At 30.4% G+C, this 12,635-nt stretch overlaps 1 long non-coding RNA gene across 1 annotated transcript; it reads left to right on the top strand.

Annotated features, from left to right (window-relative positions):
- The first annotated feature begins 268 nt into the window (after positions 1 to 268).
- Positions 269 to 3,473, top strand: LOC139850598 (uncharacterized). Its single transcript, XR_011760079.1, has 3 exons — positions 269 to 380; positions 639 to 704; positions 2,681 to 3,473. It is a non-coding gene; the product is annotated as an uncharacterized lncRNA (long non-coding RNA).
- Positions 3,474 to 12,635: the final 9,162 nt, after the last annotated feature.

Here is a 12,635-nt window from a genome sequence, read left to right as displayed (position 1 = left end):
ATTGTATCCGTTTGATTTTAATTAATTTACATGTGTTTTTATAAAATTTTATTACTTATATTTATGTTTAAATATACAAGTGAAAATAATAAACTCAAACAAAAAATGAAAAATAAAATAAAAATGTGGGACCAATAACCTCGTCACACACCATCACGCCTACCATTACAAAATTCATCACTCATCAACCCATCACCTTTGCCGCATCATCGGTATAATCACCATTAAAAAGAGTCTCAATACCTATTCTCTCATTCCCTTTATAACACCCAAACAAGCAAGGGTTTCTCTCATTCTCTTACAAGATTTAGGCTGCTACTTACATCGTATTTGAAGCTCGACACCAGCAAGTATTACCTCTTCACTAACACTGATTACTGGTATTTTTCGCTTCTTAGTTATAATTTGATTTTTAAGGTTTTTATAAGGACTTGTGTTTTGATCTGATTTTAACCATCTTTTAGGTTTTAAGTCACTGTGAACACCAATAAATGCGCTTTGATTTGCAATTTTATGGGTTTTTTCTTCTTGATATAATAATGACATTTTCTATTTTGATTTGGTGATGGTTCATGACGGTAGGTCTGATTACTGATGAACATGTGTGATTCCATATTTTTTATGGTGAATATTATTAGGTGAATGAGTGACGGGCTATGAGGAGAGATGTAGATCGATCACCCTAAATAGACAACTACTTGATGGTAAATTTTATGATTTCTAGTTCATGTGTTTGTTAACTTGTTATGGAATGTCAATGGTGGTCATCGGTTTTTAATTGTGTAATTTTCTTATTATTTATTTATGTGTATATCTGAAAATAGTTGTAATAATTGTGTATTTGTAAGGAGTTGGATCAATTATATATACTAGTACTAAAATGATCCGTGGAACCATGAGTTTTTTAAACGAAGTAGTTTAATGATATGTTTTAGGTATTAAGTGAACGTAAATGCTAACGTTATTTAGTTTAATGACCTGTGGAACCACAGAGTCCGACTAAGAAACTCGTCAGCTGAACATTTCATCAAACATCTAAAATGCATATTAAATAATCCAAATCCAATCATAAGAGATAATATTGGTTGTCATTTTATTTTAAAAGTGTAAATTAAAATAAAAATTTAGAATTGATTTCCTTCTGCCTAGCTTTTATATCTTCTCGTACTCAATTCAAAATAATTAATTAAATAATTCAAAATTATTTAATTTTAATAATTAAAATAATTATAATTATTATTAAGATTTAATAATAATAATAATAATTAATTAATAACATTTAATTTTAATTTAAAATTATTTAGATTAATGACATCACCCACCATGATCAGATTTTTTTTTCTTTTGTTTTTTGATTTTTTTAAACAAAAGAATTAGTCTGATAATGACATCATCGTTATAGGATTTTAACAGAAACTATATATATATATATATATATATATATATATATATATATATATATATATATATATATATATATATAGGGGCAGGATCAATGGGGAAGTAACCAAGCGGGGGGAAGCAAATTTTTTTTTTTCATTTTTTTTGGAATTTTTTTTTCCGGCATCAAGATCACACGAAAATATGAACATTTAGAAGAGACACTTCGTGATGAATGTTATTATTTAGGCGGGAAAACGATCGACAAAAATAACATTCAAGATAATATTGTTCGTGAAGAATATGAACGTTTTTTTTTTTCATGTTTTGTGAAGTAAAATTTAGCCCGATTTAGAGTTTAGGGTTTAGGGTTTGGTGTTTTGGGTTTATTCCATAAACCCCAAACACCAAACCCTAAACCCTAAACTCTAAACCGTTCGTGTTAAAAACTCAAACTAAATCCTAAATCTAAACCCTAAATCTAAACCCTAAACCCTAAATTTCTAAACCCTAATATCTAAACCCTATAAACCCTAATATCTAAACCCTAATATCTAAACCCCAATAGCTAATACCTCAACATACGCTTGAAAAACACGATAATTGTTATATATTACTTCTTCGAGCGTTTTCTCGCCAAAATAACAACATTTATCACAAAGTGTCTCTATTAAATGTTCATATTTTTATCCCATCTATAATGTTCGTGAACAAAGTTTTTTCAAAAAACGAAAAAAAAAAAAAAATTTTTTTGCTTCCCCCCGATTGGTTACTTCCGTCTTGATCCTACCACTATATATATATATATATATATATATATATATATATATATATATATATATATATATATATATATAGGGGCAGGATCAATGGGGAAGTAACCAATCGGGGGGAAGCAAATTTTTTTTTTTTTCGTTTTATGAAAAAACTTTGTTCACGAACATTATAGATTGGATGAAAATAAGAACATTTAGAAAAGACACTTCGTGATGAATGTTATAATTTTGGAGGGAAAACGATCGACAAAAATAACATTCAAGATAATATTGTTCGTGAAGAATGTTAACGTTTTTTTTTTCATGTTTTGTGAAGTAAAATTTAGCCCGATTTAGAGTTTAGGGTTTAGGGTTTGGTGTTTTGGGTTTATTCCATAAACCCAAAACCCTAAACCCTGTTGGTGCTATAATCACTTTGTGGGTCAAAGTTGGTTTTATTATGATAAATTGTGTTACTGTTGCTGCTACTTTGTTGATTTGGGACAAAATTGTTTCTTCTTGATGTTTAGCCAAATTTGTTATAGGCATGGCAGAGGTATTTTGGTGGTTTGTTTTTATGGAAAGGGTTGGCTGAGTTTGTATTGGAGTTGTTCAAAGTTGGGTACAAACAGAAATGATGGAATGGGTAGTTATTATTATAGGTGGTATGACCTGGGTTATAATTGCTTCTACATTATCATATGGGTCAACATTGAGTATTTTATGGTGGGTCAATTTCACCACTTAAGCTGTGACCTGGATCATATATACATGTGCTACTCTGATATGGGTCTAGATTTCCACTTCATGATGAATTTGGGTAGAGATTATTGCTACTGTTGCTGGATGTATTCTTATGGGTTGTATAGTGATAGTTTAGGTAGATATTGCAGTTTGGGTCATATTTTTGATCATGATGATAACTCAAGTTGGAATCACGGGTTTTGTTTGAGTATAATGATTTGGTATAGTTTTGTGGCCAAAGTATGTTGCATAAAGCAGGTGGTGTATGGAAGTGTAGTATTTGGGATGTTGAGGTTTGAATGCCAAGGCTACTGTTTTGATATATTGTACCAAATGTTATGGAAGAACAAAAGTGTGGGATATGATTTAGTTATTGGTCGAAATTGAGTATTAATTGGCTTTGGATGGGCTGATCTTTCTGGGACTCATTCGTATGTTTTGTGTCATTGCTTTATTCAAGTTGTAAATGTTAGATACTTTTATTTTTTGTATTTTGTAGGCTTAGTTCTATTTGTATTTGTATGGGATGTTCATTAAAAATCCCATATAAGTCTACAAAACAATGGTTGTAATTTTCATTATTATTAATATATTTTGCCGGCTTTGGGGCCTTTTACCCAAAAAAAAAAAAAAAAAAACCCTAAACCCTAAACTCTAAATCGTTTCTAAATCGTTCGTGTTAAAAACTCAATTTAAATCCTAAATCTAAACCCTAAATCTAAACCCTAAACCCTAAATTTCTAAACCTTAATATCTAAACCCTAATGTCTAAAACCTCAACATACGCTCGAAAAACACGATAATTGTTATATATTACTTCTTCGAGTGTTTTCCAACTAAAATAATAACATTCATCACGAAGTATCTTTTCTAAATGTTCTTATTTTCATCCAATCTATAATGTTCGTGAACAAAGTTTTTTCAAAAAACGAAAAAAAATTTTTGCTTCCCCCCGCTTCGTTACTTCCCTCTTGATCCTACCACTATATATATATATATATATATATATATATATATATATATATATATATATATATATATATATATATATATATATATATAGAGAGAGAGAGAGAGAGAGATTTAATCAAGAGGGAAGCATTTTTTTTGGGGGAAGTAATTTTTTTTCGTTTTTTTGAATTTTTTTTCAAGCATCAAGATCACAAGAAAATATGAACATTTAAAAAAGACACTTTGTGATGAATGTTATTATTTTGGCGGTAAAACGCTCGAAGAAAAAAAATGAAAACATTCAATGCATTGAATGTTTTGATTCTGAGTTTTTTTAAGGGGTTAGAAATTAGGGTTTAGAAATTAGGGGGTTAAAAATTAGGGTTTAGCTATTAGGGTTTTGGGTTTAGAAATTAGGGTTTAGGGTTTAGATAAAAATATTTTAACACGAATGGTTTAGAGTTTAGGGTTTAGGGTTTAGGGTTATGGGTTGAGGGTTTACGGAGTAAACCCGAAAACCCTAAACCCCCGTAAATCCTCAACTCAAAACCCTAAACTCTAAATCGGGCTAAATTCGAAAAAAACACTTCACACAAGATGAAAACAAAACGATAAACTCAGCAGCAAAACATTTAATGCATTGAATGTTTTTATTTTTTTCTTCGAGCGTTTTCCCGCTAAAATAATGGCATTCATCAAAAGGTGTCTTTTTTAAATGTTCATATTTTCATCTAATCTATAATGTTCGTGAACAAAGTTTTTTCAATAAACGAAGGAAAAAAAATTTGATTCCCCCCTTCCCCAAAAAAGTGCTTCCCTCTTGATTTTGATTATGACCCGAGATACATGGAAACATGAAAAAGCAACGACTCTGATGATTACCTTTTTTATCACTGCTATAAAGGGGGATTGTTGCATTAGGTGTTTCAGACTCGACATCATCCATGCAATCATCATCTTCTTTTTCTTCTTGTTTTATGGTTGCGAAGATGTCAAAACTTGCAGCAAGATTGTCACCATCTAAAACCTGTACGTGACGACCAAGTTGTGCACCAGAAGAAAGCTTGAAATTTGGAAAACATGTCTCTAGTGTTACTAAGAGTGACTCCAAGAAGACATAAGGGTCATTATTGTCATTTAAAGAGAAGAAGAACTCAAACGTATATTCAAGACGTCCAGTGTACATGTAAGTCAACGACATGGCAAGACAGCAGTAGCAGCCAGATTTGGTGGGACCAGGTAGCAATGCGTGTAGCTCCCATTTAATGATATTATTATTAATATTTTTGGAGAAGTAAGGTTGATTAGCTACAAGTGTCTTCACACAGAGCGTTTGTATTTTAACACAAGCATCATAATAATCCTTAAAAGCAGCATCACAATAACCGTCCAATTTCATCGCACGCTTCTCATTCTTATTGATATAATATGGATACATCCAAACTTGACAAAGAGTTAGTCCATGAGATTTTTTTAAGGATTGATATCGCCTCTTGAATTTCAACTGCCGCATGATTGATGCAATTTCCAAACATAATCTGTTATTAAAAAAAATCAGGGGATAAATTATTAACTGTCTAATCCAGATAACAACAACAAATAAGAAGACACATACTTTTGTGGATCTCCGAAATAGACGCTCGTTGCAATCTTCTAATTCTTCTTCTTGTTTTTTTGATACTAAGATGTTGAAACTTTCTTCTGCTGGAAATTTGTCAACATCCATAACCAGTAACTCACGACCAAGTTGTGCGCCAGATGAATGTGACAATCCGGAAATTTCCAACCAAATTTAAACTTTAATCTTTATATGTTTCCGACACGATAAACAATATTTGTTAAGTTAAATTTCAAGAATTTTAAACTATGTTCATACATTCATTCAACTTCAACCAAGTTTCAACGATTCACGAACCATTAAACGAATATGATTATATATGTATATGTGTATATATATTATAACTTGAAACGTAAACAAAATATTAGATTAAATACTTTATATGATTGTATCTATTTCAAAATGTTTATCAATGGAATTAGAAGATAAGATCAAATGATTGAATTATCAGATATATTGAATTATGGTTACAAGTCTCTGTTGAAAGGCCCACGTTGATTTGAGAAATCTTTCCATTTTAACAATATTCGGAAAATGGTAAAGTGATTTATAAATAAGAACAAATTGTCAATCATTGAGAACTAGACAAAGGATAGTGGAAGATTGAATCTCATAAAGACTCGATTGATCTATTTAGTTTCAAACGTATAAAAACGTTTTCAGTTTAAAAAGAACTTTATTATTAAAACGTATATAACTTTTATAAATATCTAGAACCACTTTTGACAACTCATTACTTAACTAGTATGATAAAGATAACGATATTTATATTTTATTTTATTAAATATATATAACGATTTAAATTAATATTATATATATTTATACGCGTATTATACGTACATAGTTTTATACTTTTACTATACTTAAACTTTACCTTTACTTTATTTTTACTTTACTTTATTTTTACTTTACTTTAACTTTAATAATTCACTTTAATAATTCATACTTTAATAATTCACTTTAATAATTCATACTTTAATAATTCACTTTAATAATTCATATTAATAATTTACTTTAATAATTCATACTTTAATAATTCACTTTATGTGACGATCCAGAAATTTCCGATCAAATTTAAACTTTATCTTTATATTATTCCGACACGATAAGCAAAGTTTGTTAAGTTAAATCTCAAGAATTTTAAATTGTGTTAATACATTCATTATAACCTCGACCAAATTCCGACGATTCACGAACCGTTATATATAAATAAATATGTATATATATGTATATATATATATATACTATAACTTAAAAATATTAATAAAGTATTAAACGTATAATACTTTACATGAACGTATTTGTTTCAATATGTTTATCGATGGAATTAGAAGATAATATCAAATGATTGATTTATCAGATACATTGTGATATGATTACGGGTCTATGTTATAAGGTCCACTGTGATTTAAGAATTCTATTCTTTTTGACGACATTCGAAAAATGGTAAAGTGATTTATAAGTAAGAACGTGGAGTGTAAATAACTTAGATGTTGGATATCGACAAGTTAAGTAACTCGACATTTTTCATTAAGATTATTTCATACGTTTATTTAACCTTTGAACTTTATCGCATGCTTCACCAACAGACTGTAATTTAAAAACTTGAAACCTATTATGAAAATATATGATTTTACTTTTCTAAAACGTTTTATGATATAACGATTTCCATTATTTTAACCTTTAAACAAAATGCTTATTAAATATATTTAGTTTTGGAAAACAAAATTATCATATTTATTTGATTTAGTTTCAAACGTACAAAAACGTTTTCAGTTTAAAAAGAACTTTATTATTAAAACGTATATAACTTTTATAAATATCTAGAACCACTTTTAACAACTCATTACTTAACCAGTATGATAAAGATAACGATATTTATATTTTATTTTATTAAATATATATAACAATTTAAATTAATATTATATATATAGATACGCGTATTATACGTACATAGTTTTATACTTTTACTATACTTAAACTTTACCTTTACTTTATTTTTACTTTACCTTAACTTTAATAATTCATACTTTAATAATTCACTTTAATAATTCATACTTTAATAATTCACTTTAATAATTCATACTTTAATAATTCACTTTAATAATTCATACTTTAATAATTCACTTTAATAATTCATACTTTAATAATTCACTTTAATAATTCATACTTTAATAATTCACTTTAATAATTCAAAAATCTGTTATAAATAAAATTCAATAGGTTTCATTATTTGATAGAAACTTGAAAATATTTTCTCTAAACTCCCTCAATCAATTTACATATATATATTTACTCCGTATTATTTCAAGATATTATCAGTATACATAAAATATTACGACGGAGTGCTGTCCGAGTGATTTCGAAATTGTTTTTCGAGCGGGATAGAGCTAAGGAAATTATGGGTTAAAGCTATGGAGGTTATGGGTATGGTTCGGGAGTATTGCTCGTGAGTCAAACTAGTGTTTATCATCTCCGTTGCGTCTACATACTTTTTCTGCAATATTGAGTCTCAACATTGATACGTTCGTGAATCCAAGGCCAACATTGCACTTGTTCAATGACGTCATATGTATTTTTACTACAAAATACAGTATTGTGAGTTTCATTTGCTCCCTTTTATATATATTTTTGAGACTGAGAATACATGCGCTGTTTTTATAAATGTTTTACGAAATAGGCACAAGTACTAAAACTAATTCTACGTGGGTTTAAACCAGAAATATACCCTTAGCTTGGTAACATTAAACTACTTGTCTATGTACGGTAGGCGCGAATCCTAAAGATATATCTATTGGGCCTGACAAACCCCATCCTGACTATGGGATGCTTTAGTACTTCGAGGTTATTTTAAACACACCTGATCTGGTGTACTTCAGAGGGTAAAACATGAACGTTAAGGCTTGTTACCGGGTGCCTACAACTTATAGAATACTTTTATACACTTGCGAGTGTACATATATTTATAAACGGAAATCTTGTGGTCTATTAATATATTGAAATGATTGTTATGATAAACCTATGAACTCACCAACCTTTTGGTTGACACTTTAAAGCATGTTTATTCTCAGGTATTAAAGAAATCTTCCGCTGTGCATTAGCTCATTTTAAGGATATTACTTGGAGTCATTCATGGCATATTTTGAAAGACGTTGCATTCAAGTCATTGAGTTCATCAAGATTATTATTAAGTCAATTATAGTTGGATGTATTATGAAATGGTGTGCATACCGTCAATTTTCGTTATAAAGAAAGTTTGTCTTTTAAAAACGAATGCAATGTTTGTAAAATGTATCATATAGAGGTCAAATACCTCGCGATGTAATCAACTATTATGAATCGTTTATAATGTATATGAACGTGGGTTTAAACATGCGCTGTTTTTATAAATGTTTTACGAAATAGGCACAAGTACTAAAACTAATTCTACGTGGGTTTAAACCAGAAATATACCCTTAGCTTGGTAACATTAAACTACTTGTCTATGTACGGTAGGCGCGAATCCTAAAGATAGATCTATTGGGCCTGACAAACCCCATCCTGACTATGGGATGCTTTAGTACTTCGAGGTTATTTTAAACACACCTGATCTGGTGTACTTCAGAGGGTAAAACATGAACGTTAAGGCTTGTTACCGGGTGCCTACAACTTATAGAATACTTTTATACACTTGCGAGTGTACATATATTTATAAACGAAAATCTTGTGGTCTATTAATATATTGAAATGATTGTTATGATAAACCTATGAACTCACCAACCTTTTGGTTGACACTTTAAAGCATGTTTATTCTCAGGTATTAAAGAAATCTTCCGCTGTGCATTAGCTCATTTTAAGAATATTAATTGGAGTCATTCATGGCATATTTTGAAAAACGTTGCATTCAAGTCATTGAGTTCACCAAGATTATTATTAAGTCTATTATAGTTGGATGTATTATGAAATGGTGTGCATACCGTCAATTTTCGTTGTAAAGAAAGTTTGTCTTTTAAAAACGAATGCAATGTTTGTAAAATGTATCATATAGAGGTCAAATACCTCGCGATGTAATCAACTATTGTGAATCGTTTATAATGTATATGAACGGGTCCTTTCAGTTGGTATCAGAGCGGTGGTCTTAGCGAACCAGGTCTGCATTAGTGTGTCTAACTGATAGTCGTTAGGATGCATTAGTGAGTCTGGACTTCGACCGTGTCTGCATGTCAAAAGTTTCGCTTATCATTTTTGTCGGAAATCATCTGCTTATCATCTTTAGGAAATTACCTGCTCATTATTCTTAGTCTAGACACCTTTTACTGCATTGATTGCATGAATAAGTGTATAGACAAAATTCATATCTTAGTGTATCTGTTACTGTAGACCTTGCCTGATATCTCTCGTAAATTTCTCCGTAATTTAAGGGATCCTGGTACTATATATATCTATGCACATTATGCATTGAGAATACCATCCAACTATCAATTTCTGTCACTAAACTCTTCATACCAAAAATCTTTTCTTTGATCGCTTAAGATGGCCTCTACGAATCGACCAAGTTCCTCTGACTCCGAAGACAGCGTGACAGGAGCACACCAACCAATCAACTACCGTGATTACTGGAGAAAATGGGGATGGGTTCGCGACATACTCACCCTATGGAGAAGGGGAGAAGGTACTCCATATCATGAATCAAATCTACCACCTAACCTTGGAGTACTTGACCCGCTAACCGGCGAACCCGTTCGCAACACCGTTTATACCCTTTTTGCAAGAATTTTTCTTCTTGAGACTACCATTAACGGAACTAGAGAAGATATCCGACCTTTACCTCACACCGATAACCAACCAGGGTTAGTAGAAGAAGTTAAAGAACTCGGAGCTCGAGTGTTAACTTTAGAGAGCATGGTACACAATTTGCAAGCACCTGCAGTATCACCAACACCAGTAACATCACCAGCCTCAGCACCAACAACACTAGTACCACCAACAACAACATCCGCGTCACCAGCTTCGACATCTCATTCTGTACCTCGAGTATAATCATTGTTCTACATGACGTTCTACATCATTTATTTTCACTCGACATAGCGATTATGTAATCTCTAATGTTTTAGAGATTATATATTCTTGTTCTAACGGTAAATCAAATGAGTTTAATATCATATTGACTCATTAAATCCATGATTACATCCGAAGAAAATATATAGGTATATATATATTTTTTTCATAAAGATTGTAATTAAAAATTCTTTCGTACAAACTGTTAATGGTGAAAATATTTTAACGGGTAGGTAATACCTGAGGAATATTTAGATTTCACATTAATAAGTCACATTGTACATTTTTCGAATCTGATTCAACAGTCATTTACTATCCTACTTACAACCACCGATATACGTATCCGTTCACCGCAGAATAATCATTTTCATCTAATTTTATATTTGGATTTTGACCTATCAGAATTCAACAAGTGGCATAATGAAGAAAACATTGGACAAAATAAAATTTGTTAGAAACAAACAAATTAACTATGAGAAATTTTGTTAAGAATTCACGCTAACTGTTCATAGCTAACTGTTCCTAGCTAACTGATTACATTTTATTTATCACAATTTATTTATCGCTATTTATATTCTTGCAATTTTATTTATCGTCATTTAATTTCTGTTATTTATTTTTACGCATTTTAAATATCGAGACACGTATACAAGGTTTTGACATATCATATCGACGCATATATATATATATATATATATATATATATATATATATATATATATATATATATATATATATATATATATATATATATTATTTGGAATAACCATAGACACTCTATATGCAGTAATGCTGGAGTTAGCTATACAGGGTTGAGGTTGATTCTACAATAATATATATACTTTAAGTTGTGATCGAGTCTGAGACATGTATACGGGTCACGATACGTATTAATTAATTTGAATATTATATATTAAACTATATATGAATTATTAGACTGTTAATTGTGGACTATCGACTGTGGACTAATAACATTGGACAATTATAATGAATTAAAATATTGATTATAACATATAAAACTAAACAATTCTTCAAGTTTGCCACTTGATTTCATCCTAAACTTCATTTGTATCTTGACGATTACAATCTGCATTCAAATCTTTCATGATTCTTGAAAACACCTCAATCGAGAGGATAAACCAACCACACTTCATCTACGGAAGAAAAGATCGATGCATATAGTTATGCACCTGAAAACAATCGGAACCTGAGTAAACATTTAACACGTATCTGTGCTAGCTCCCTGGGCGTTGTTATTACCGAAAATCACTTTGCAATTCCTTTTCAAAGTAGCAAATTTTGTCACAGCTCCAGCAAATCAACTTCGACTTTTCGTTCGAAACAACCATATCATAATTTTGATATATATGCGTGCTCTTTATTGATACCGGGGAACCTTTTATATTCCACCATATTACCATCAACGTTTAATCATCTAAAAACACAATTCTCTTGAAACCACCTCGGATTGATAACCGATGACCCAGATATGGTAGCATTAAATGTAGAGAAAACAGCAAAATCGTAGATGGTCTAAACGGCCAAAAGTTTGATAATAAAGAATGGAATGTTGGGAACGCTCGATAGAAAATTTGGTACTGAAAAACAGATTGAGCTAACCATGAAGGAGACTGAGGACAAATACAAGGACTAAACCCTATATTCAAAGAATCCAGGTAATTCTGGATCCGATGAAATCTTTAGAGAATATCATGCTTCGAAGTCATGTTAAAATCTTGCGGAAAATCTTTCTTCATCAACCTTCGATCTTAGAAATTCCAAAAATATCATCATAAATATCTTTGATATTTCTGAGGATATTTTCATAAGTATTCTTGTCCAAAATCATTTATCTCTTTGCGATATCAGTGTTATATCATAAAGGAAACTGTTTAGTTTCTAAAATCTGAAATCTTCAAGTTTGAAGTATGAATGTTTTCGAAGTAGTGTTGGGAACTGAAGCATGAGTTAGCATAATATAATGACACTTGATCAACGTGATTATATTACAGTAAGTCATGCTGAGTTTCTAATGAAACATGATGATTCACAGACCATAACGTCATCATGTGCCATGTTACGCGACTCTTACATTCTATCTAATCTCTAAACATATCAAGAACATAATTTCTTGATAATTCTGTCTTTTC

This window comes from Rutidosis leptorrhynchoides, chromosome 5, assembly GCF_046630445.1.
Source record: "Rutidosis leptorrhynchoides isolate AG116_Rl617_1_P2 chromosome 5, CSIRO_AGI_Rlap_v1, whole genome shotgun sequence".
Lineage (NCBI taxonomy): Eukaryota > Viridiplantae > Streptophyta > Magnoliopsida > Asterales > Asteraceae > Rutidosis > Rutidosis leptorrhynchoides.
This window is presented reverse-complemented; position numbering and strand designations above follow the sequence as displayed.